Source organism: Pteropus alecto, unplaced genomic scaffold, assembly GCF_000325575.1.
Source record: "Pteropus alecto unplaced genomic scaffold, ASM32557v1 scaffold156, whole genome shotgun sequence".
In the NCBI taxonomy this organism is placed as follows: Eukaryota; Metazoa; Chordata; class Mammalia; order Chiroptera; family Pteropodidae; genus Pteropus; species Pteropus alecto.
In genome coordinates, this window is record NW_006437746.1 from 2,691,292 (window position 1) to 2,700,746 (window position 9,455).

Consider the following 9,455-nt stretch of genomic DNA (forward strand, 5'->3'; position numbering starts at 1 on the left):
GTTGCAGAGGTGAGAAGTGTCAGCTCTCTGTCCACTGCAGCTGCTGAGAATTCAGGTGGCGGAGTAGAGGGAGCGGGCAGTGATAACATCTGCGAGGGGTGCACTTCCCTGGGCCATTCATGTGGCCAGAGAGATGGAGGGGCTGGGGAATGGGAAGCAGGACAAGTGGAATGTGGCCACCTGTGCATACAGAACTGGTTAGGGCCGCGTCCTTTCATGAGCCGGTGTGGAAGGCCGGCGTGGGTGTAGCTGGAACCTTGATCACTAGCCCAGATCTAAGCAGAAACCTCCAGGGCATAGAAGGTAAGACTGAGGCAAAGTGCAGCCAGCCGTTCTCAGGACAGAACACCCAGGTTGACCATGAGACAGCTTTCAGTGGCCTGTGCTTCCCTGCGCATTTATAAAGCAGGTGGGCTTGTTCTGGAGCCCTCTCTCCTTTCTACAGGTGGCTCCTTAGCAATGCCAGCCCCTCCTCTCCAGCCTTCAGGTGCCCTCTGCATGGCCTCGGGCTGCCAGAGCCCTGCATCTCAGAGTCCTGCAGTGTCATGGTCCACGGTCAACCTCTTTCTCTGAATAGATACTCCCTAGTGTTCCAAATTGTCTCCCTTTTCACAGACCTGATATTCCTGAGCTGCAGGAAGTGAGTTAGAGTGTTAATTTATACTGAATTATGAAGGGTTGCTGCTGAATTATGAAGGGTTGAAGCTCTCTCGTGGTGGGTACTTGTAGTTTAAAGGGGAAGCTTGGGCACCCAAGGGAGAGAGGATCGCTTGCAACCAGTGTTACAGTAAAATACATATAAAATAAATAAAAAGGATAAAAATCCTTGTAAAACCTTCTAGGGAAAGGTAGATAACACAGCAGGGAGACGGTGCACTCAGAAGCAAGGATCCTTGGGTACGAAGCTTAGTAGCACCCCGTCCCCACGAAACATAGTTCACATCAGCATGAACTTGAGCAGGTTACTTTTCTATGCCTCGGTTTTCTCATCTGCAGAATCCGATAATAGACTTACTTCATAGGGTTGTGGTGAGGATTAAATCAATTAATCCAGCCAAAGGACTTAGAGCTGCATCTGGGACACAGTTAAAGCTCAATAAATGTCAGCCATCATTACTCTTTGGTCATCAGAGTTACTCAGAAGTGAGTCTTCCAGAAAGAAAGGCTGGGTCATATCAAATGTTATGGTGAAGCCATCCAACAAGCAGTATTTCAGGGAAGGTCTCTTCTAGCTCCGAGGCCTTCTGGGTGGTTAGGATGACTCAAACCTCAGAAAAGCTCCCGGTCTCTAATTCCACTGTGTTTCTGGGTGGCCACAGCAGCCAGGCCTTGGAGATACCACCTTCACAGACATGGAAGTGTAGAAACCTATGTCTTTCTGGGAATTCTATTCCATAAAAACAAAAGCACTAGTCTTTGTACTGGGATAGTTATATGCTGCTAAATTAAGCCCAGCAGAAAATAAAATCAGTAGAAATAATCTATGCCGATCGATAGGGACATAGTTGAACAATACAACTATATCATGGAATATTGCACAATCATGACAAAGAATAACACATATTTACTTGAGAAATTTATGTGTTTTGTTCTTAGGTAATAAAGCAGAATATTAAAAAATGTACATGTGAACATATTTTTGTAAAATTAGTTGTGATTCCCAAGTCCTCACATAGGGCCAATGTTTTACATGATGAATATAAAGAAGTAGAATATAAAGAAGTGGGTTATCGATTCTGACCTTTACAATGACCAATGATGCTGGATGGCCACCCCTGACTCCTGGGGATGCTGGACACCTTCCCTGAGATTGATTGGCATCTCCCGTTGTCTTTGCTGCAAACTGGTAATTTGTCTACTTGACTCAATTGGCTATGGTTTGAGTTCGTGTTTTTGCAAAGCTCTCTCGGGGAGTAGTTAGAGTTTAAAGGGGGAGCTTGGGTGACCAAAGTTCAGATCAGGCAGGAAGAGGCCTTCTGAGGACCCCAATCCATTGTCCCGTCCAAATCATCCTCAGCCCTTCATTCTGGTGGCTCTGCCAGGACTATCCACTCAGGGCCCTTCGCAGCTTGTCCTCGGTCCACTTTGACAGCTCCTCCCCTCCCCACTTTTTCTAACTCTGTGCTTCGTCTAATAGAACCACACCCTCCTCTCAATCACTGGCCCAGAGTTTGAGCATCCATGCTTTTACTCAAGCTGTTCCCTCCATCTAAAATGCCCGCCCACCCCTTCCTATCATCACCTGTCCGAATCTAGCCCAATGTGGTAGGAATCACTTCCTGCGTTTTCTGAGAGCACATGGCTTCTGGCTCCTGTAAGAGTGTCATGCATTTGGAGAGAAATACATACAAACCTGCATCCCGTTCTCAAGTCGTTTACAAGGGGCCTTAAACAAAGTGGAACTTGATAAGTATTTGACATGTGTCCCCTGTTCTCTGGGTTGGGGGTGGCTTCAGGAGCCCCTCCCATCTAGGACTGGAGGAGGTCAATGACCCCATTGCACAGGACCTGGGAGGTGATGGAACTTAGCAGTGGAAACTGGCTGGGGGGTCAGGCAGCTCCTGCTTAAGGATGAGAACCACTGCAAGGCAGAAGTAGTAGTGTAAGAGCCAGGATGAGGAGGGTGTGGGGGGAAAGACAGGCTGGACCGGGGGGCGGAGCTGGTGGGCTGGCTAGGCATGCTGGATTTCACCCCGGAATGAGGTTTACTCTGGCCTATCCCCTAAGATGCTGAGAACCTGGGTCTTTCATGAAGCCACTGCTCGCCTCCAGCATTAGGCTTAATCAGGTGGTTAAAGGCATCTGAGTGGGTCCAAGCCATAGGCAGGTGGTTTTCTTAAGGAACCAAGTGCTTTTCAGCAGAAGAGAATGTAAAGAGCAAATGTCATGGGCTTTCCCCCTTGTTAGTATATAGCCATGTCCTCTGGAAGTCACAACAGAAGGCCTTTGTGCCCTGACCAAGGCTGTGCTGGGACTCCCGCTTTACCGAGCACTGTGTCAAGTACCCCTTACATCATGTGTACCCCTTACCACAATCCAATGAGGTCGATATTATCCCAGTCCTACAGATGAGAAAATCGAGTCTCACTAGACATCAGACTTTATGTGACCAGAGGAATTTGATGGAGGAGGGAGAAGTAGTTTGTTTGTGTTGTTTGTTCTAGAAGGAGTGGGAGTAACCAAAATTCCGTCGATCGGCCCTCTTTTCTACCAGCCGCCTCACAGAAAATGTGTTGACTCTCATTACCATTTGCCATTATGCACTTGATTAAAAAAAAAACAAAACTAAACAGTTGACAATATAATCCATTAAGGTATGAAGAATTTGAAAAAGTATGCATTAATTTAATTTTGTTGAAGTAACTGTATCGTTAAAATAGACCAAATAAGATGATGGGCATTTCTGCGTGAACTGGACAACCACTTCGCTAATAATACTCAATCTTATTGGATGAACAACAATGTACTGATCTGAATTCCCTGTGATTGGACATTTAGGTCACCACTATTTGTCTTATTATTTTAAACAACTCTAAAGTGGATATCTTTTTCATATGGCTTTTCAAAGTATTCTGGAAGATTTCCTTAGGACAGATTTACAGAGGTGGATTTAATGGGGCAGAGCATTTTGGTCAATATTACAAAACTGTTTTCCAGAGGGTTTCACCACATATGAGGTGACCAGATGTGCCTTCCAGGTGATTGTATCTGAAAGGAGCGAGCTCAGGGGACTAAATTACCCTAAATCAATAATAGAAAGATGTCACGGGGCAGGATACACTAGTGACTAGTGACTAGTTCCCTTAGGGCCAATCCTAGCAATTAGAGACAGCGTCCACCTTGAAAAGCACTAATGACTTTGTGTCAATTGATCCAATGGTAAATGGACCTCTGAAGCCCAGAACAGACGATCGTGCCTGGAAATCCAAGCCAAAGACATAATGGTCACTGCAGATTGAAAGTGATTAAAGATAAGACCCAAACTATGAGGAATGTTCCAAGCACGTTCTCGTTACAAAAAGGAGGCCAAACTCTTGGGCAACGTTTTCAGAAAAGAGAGGGAGGATGGTGTAAGAATCTCTCTCTAGTTCTCAGCTGCCATCCCGGACTTCGCGAAGATTAACGCGTGACCGCCCCTGTGCCCTCAAGGGTGACCATAGGCCCTGTATTTCTTCATAGGGCCTTCTGCCATCTTGAGACCAGAGAATTTTTGGATTTCCCATCAGGGAATATAATGGCTTTCTTGGCAAACAGACAGGACTGGGCCCGCCTTTATTTTTATTTATTTATTTTGGGGGCGGGGGGCGGTGCGGGTAATCACTCTAGCCTGATTCATATGTTCTAAAGTCCGCTGCCTAGATTAAATCATCAATAAATGTTCTCAGTCTGTCCTTGGGAGTGACCCAGTAATGAACTCGGTATTCTTCAGTTCAATTCCACAAACATTTATTGAGTGCCTACTATGTGCTGGCATTGTGATAGATCTTGGGGATATAACATGAGTAAGATTTAGATGCCACCCTTAGGAAGTCTTATTTTTAGAAGTCTAGTGGAAAACAACAAAAGCTTTGTGATCCATTAATTACCACTCCTCATTCTATATAGTAATTATTTGACCAAAGCTGAGTTTGGAATGAGTCAGAGGTTTTAAATCTACTTAACTATGTATCTATGTGTCTATGCATTTATGTAACTATCTCTGTATATATGTGTGTGTATCTATCATCTATCTATCTATCTATCTATCTATCTATCTATCTATCTATCATCTATCTATTAAAGCAAGGCTGATGAGACACAATCTCAGTGAGATCATGGACCTTTGAAGGCCATAAACCAGAAATCAAGTGAAGCCCTTAGGTCAGAGAGAAGACGAGGAAAATTTTATTGAGCTGAAAGAACAAGAACTAATCTTAGGAAACGTGTGTGCATGAGATCAGAAGCAATTTGAGGAATTAACTGACAGATATCCACCTCGATGTTATTAGTGGTTTTCTCCGGGGGACGGGATTTCGGTTGAGTTTAATTTCCTTCTTTTTTTCTCTCTCTCTATTCCTTAGTTCTTCCTTCTCTCTTTTCCTCTCTCTCTCCTTCCCTCCCTCTTTCTTTTTTCTTATGCTTTGTTAGTGTTTGATACATTTTCTACAAAATATGCCTTTGTTTACTTTAGAGATTAAAAAAAGGCCTTATTTAAAAAATAAAGCTGACTGAGACCCTAAGGCACATTGTTTAGGGGGCTGAAGGTCAGGCCCAGTGGATGCCAAAGATAAGCTGACTCTGCAGGGGTCACCCCGCTTCTCCCCATCTCTCCTGCATTCTCCCAGCACTTGGCTGTATTCGGATTGGTGGCATCAGCCCAGGAAAATGAGTATCTGCTTAAACAAATCCAATTCTAAAATGTCTGTTTATAGTTTACGGATCCAGATGCATGTTCTTACCATTTTTCCCTCCTTGGAGAGTCACCGAACACTTATCTTGAGAATGATAATTAGGAAACCAAGAGGGTCACCCTGACCAATTATTAACATGACTCTTATTTTTAAAAGAAACTTCCCCTCAATGAAGTGTCAGTGGTTCACCAATGCAACTGCAGCCTCAGTGGATTATCACCTTCTATATCATAGAATGGCTTCCCGGACATGATGATAAGGGCATCGGCCACTATTCTACAGTAGAAACATCCCCCAAAAGAAAGAAGTGAAAATGAAATGATCTGTGTTTGTTTAAAAACGAAATGTAAACCATCTGACAGCTCCCAAGGAGTTAAGTCAAGCAGAGCCACAGGGAAGCATAGATTGTGTTTGTTGTTGTTTGCTTGACACTTAGAAGTTGGAGTTTGCGCCCTGGGCTAGTAGTGCTTTTCGAATTTTAGGTCACAACCCATTAGCTATAAAATCCATTTACTGGATTGAGACCCCCTCCTCCTTGTTTTTACAATGAAACAGAATAGAAGGTATCAGTGTATTACATGCAGTAAGGGTGATTATTGCTTCAGGAAAGTCGTGAGTGTGTGTGTGTATGTGTGTGTGGTGTATGTAAACATATTTTCTTTGTGGGTTATGGTTAAAAAGTTTGGAAATCACTACACTAGACAGTCTTACGGTATACAAGTTTTTAAAAGTAGGTTATGTAAATAAATAGTCAAAATCATGGAGCTCTGGGGGGACTCAAGACTCCTCTCCCAAGTGTCCTGAGGTCACCATAGGGAATATTAACGTATTTTTCCAAAGCTCAGACCCATCAGCTTCTCCTTCCATGTCACTGAACGTGTGCTTCTTCCCTGGCTGGGTTTGCAGCCCTGGCATCGGCAGGGCTATCCTGTCAATGCCACTCAGCCCACACACTCGGCAGGTGGGGGCGGGAGCCAGGGAGCAGGTGGAGAGGCCAACCCCAATCCCAGAGTCTGCAGAAACATGGCAGTCCCCCTCTTGGAAGAGTGTGTCCAGCCACCTCGGAGGACGAATGTGCTTCCAGGTCAGGAGGGAAGCCCTTCTGTCCACCTCAGCCCTCAGCCTTCCCACTTTCGGGAAGTGCCACCTCCCCTCGGAGTCTAGGAGTCCTTTGCCCTTTGCTTCCCATCACCAAGTCCTGGCCACTCTACCGAACTGTAACCCCAGTCAGCCCATTTCTTTCCTTCTCACCTTGGGCAAAGCCCCCATCATTTTTTTGCCTGGATGACCAAAGTCACCTCCCACTGGTCCCTCACTTCTCTAGTTCATCTCCACGCCAATTTGCACGCTATGGACTAAGAAGTATTTTTTTAAAAGGCAATTCAGTTCATACCACTTCCTTGTTTAAAATCTGCCAACAGTGTCCCATCAAGCTCAGGATAACCTTCAGAGTCCTGCCTGTTGCTCCACAGTCTCCCTGACTTGAGTTTGCCCTTCTCCGTCCCCCCAAGATCCCACACACTGGCCTTGTCTGGCCCCTCAAAACAACAAGCTCCTGGACAAACACGTGGGAAGTCCTCTCCCAGCTCTCTCGCTGAATTCCTCTGATTCCACAGATCTGGAGGGATTTCTCTGACCCTGAGCCCACCCCCAACTAACCGGGAACCCCTGCTTCTCATAGAATTTAGCTTTCTTCCTTAAAAAACTCAGGGCACATTGTAATCGCATGTGTATTTGAATTGCTTCATTTAATATTTGCTTCCTTCTTCCAGTCTGTATCCTTCAGAAGAACCAGCCGTGTCTGCTCCTAATAGATAATAAATAACTGTTGAGTGAATAAATTAATGGGGTAGTGGTGCCAACCCCTTCCACATGGACACTGAAAGCAGATTTTACCCATCTAGACACCCCCGATGATTTCTCCTTCTAGTCTTATTATCCCAACCCTTTTAGTCTGCCATTCCTTATTTATAATCATTTAAAAATCTCTCAGCCTGCTGCATTACCCCCACCCCCAAACACCAACCTCCCCCTAACTGAGAAGGCCAGCCTCATATCTTGTATTCTAAAACATTTCTAGCCGGTACTCAGGGCGATGGGTAGACAGCCTCATGATCTCAACAGGGAGCCTCCTTCTCAGATTTCACCATGAAGAATCCTAGTCTTGAATTAATGCTGGAACTGGCGAATCATTAAATTCTCCTCAAAATTATGGCTCATCTGGCAGTGACAGTGAATGTTCTGGATTTACAGGAGTTTTTCGTTGTTGTTATTCCCTCCCTCCCTCCTTTCTAACATTTTTCCTTTCTTCTGTCTGTTCTTCCTTATTCTCCCCTATTCTCTCCTCCCCTCTCTTTTTTTTCTCTTTCATTCATTCATTCATTCATTCACTGATTCACTCATTCTGCTTTGTTTTCAACCTTGAATGTAGCACTTCATTTCCTGCCTTGAGATTGGAACTAGAAGGAGACAGTAAATGTATTTAGAATCAGAATCCAAAATCCATTCCTCATAGTGGCTTCGCGTCTCCCAACGACCAAAGTGATTAAGTTCCTCGTGACCCCGAGCGGACCCCCCGCCTCACTGGAGAGTCTGCTCTGTATTCACAGTCAATGCCCTCTGGACAAGTGAGGGCCTATGAACCAGGCAACAAAGACCGAGCCTCTGGCGGGGGTCCCTCCGCCGTTACATCAAAGTGGAGGGTCAGACCGATTAAATCGATGAAGTGCGAAGCGCTGTTACTCACTCTCAGGCTCCATTTAGCGCCTCGGCCCCGGGTTTCGGCAAAGAGAAAATCTTCTGGAATCAATACTGCTATCATTTCAAAAAATTGCAGTATTGTGTACTGAAAAGGAGCCATAAATCAACTTCGGGCTTCACTTGCCGGAGGAAACGGCTTTGCTGTGAGAATGCCGGCCACCTGAAACTGGTTTCAGGAACTCGGAGGGTCCAGGCCTCTCCCGCGGTTCCTTTCCCACCCGGGAAGCCAGGTGATCTGGAATGAGGGTCCCGAGCACATCCAGAGGCATGTCGGTGGTCTTCGGTGCACCGGAAGAGCAGCGTGATGGAAAACACACGAAATTTTAGAATCTCCAAATGCAATCAAGTAGAAACTGCTGCAGAAGAAGTTGGGAGACTCTGGCCTCTCAAGTCATCCTGGCTCCCTCACAGGCCCTAATTTGATTCTTCCCAGTGCAGCCTTCCTTGGTGAGCTGGAGATGTCTCGCCTGTGGATTTTGATTCCAGAAGCTGGCTGGGAGGTTGGTGGGTGGGCGCTCTTTGTTGCCTGGGAAAGCTCCAAGCTGTGGACTTCTTGACCCTGTGCCACACAGAGTTGTGTCGAAGCCTTGCTTTCTTCTCTTTGGTTCCTATCTGATACATCTTTACAAAGGACCAGAGTTCTAAGCACGGCTGTCCTTGGCTACAGGACTTCAGGAAGTCTATAGAAGTAGTGGGCATAAGGGCCGGGGTTATCAGAAGCCCCAGTCCAAGCACCAAGGTGAATCAGGGCTGCCCGGGCCAGGGAGGCCTCGATGCGGCATCTACTGAATGGGTTCGGGCCACCACTTGGCTGCCCTGCAAAACCGTAATTGCGGAAGGGCACAGACTCTGCCCTCCGCTTTCCTATAGTCTTCCCTGGTCCCAGCACAGTGAAAAATACCCAAATGTATAACTACTGAGACTGAGAACTGAATATATCTCGTAGTCTTCTGATTGCCAAGACAAGAAGGGGAAGTAAAGTCAGGTCATGTAGTTCTAAATATTTGGGCATTTATCTGTCACTACATTCTACAAGGAATTTACTTTGATGGGTACTCATCTAAGGGACCTCAGAAAGCACAATGGAAAATATCTTCAACATTGTTTCTATAAAAGATTAAGAAGACATTCTGATAACCTATACCATTCAGCTTCTTCATCAGGAAGTAGGAACAGTAATAAAGACGATTGTTTAGGATTGGGATGTCACCGCATTGTTGCGAATTTCCAGAAGCTAATGTAGAAGAATACCGTCTTAAAACGGCAAAGTGCCACGTGAGCTTCTTACCACCTCAACATAAGGAT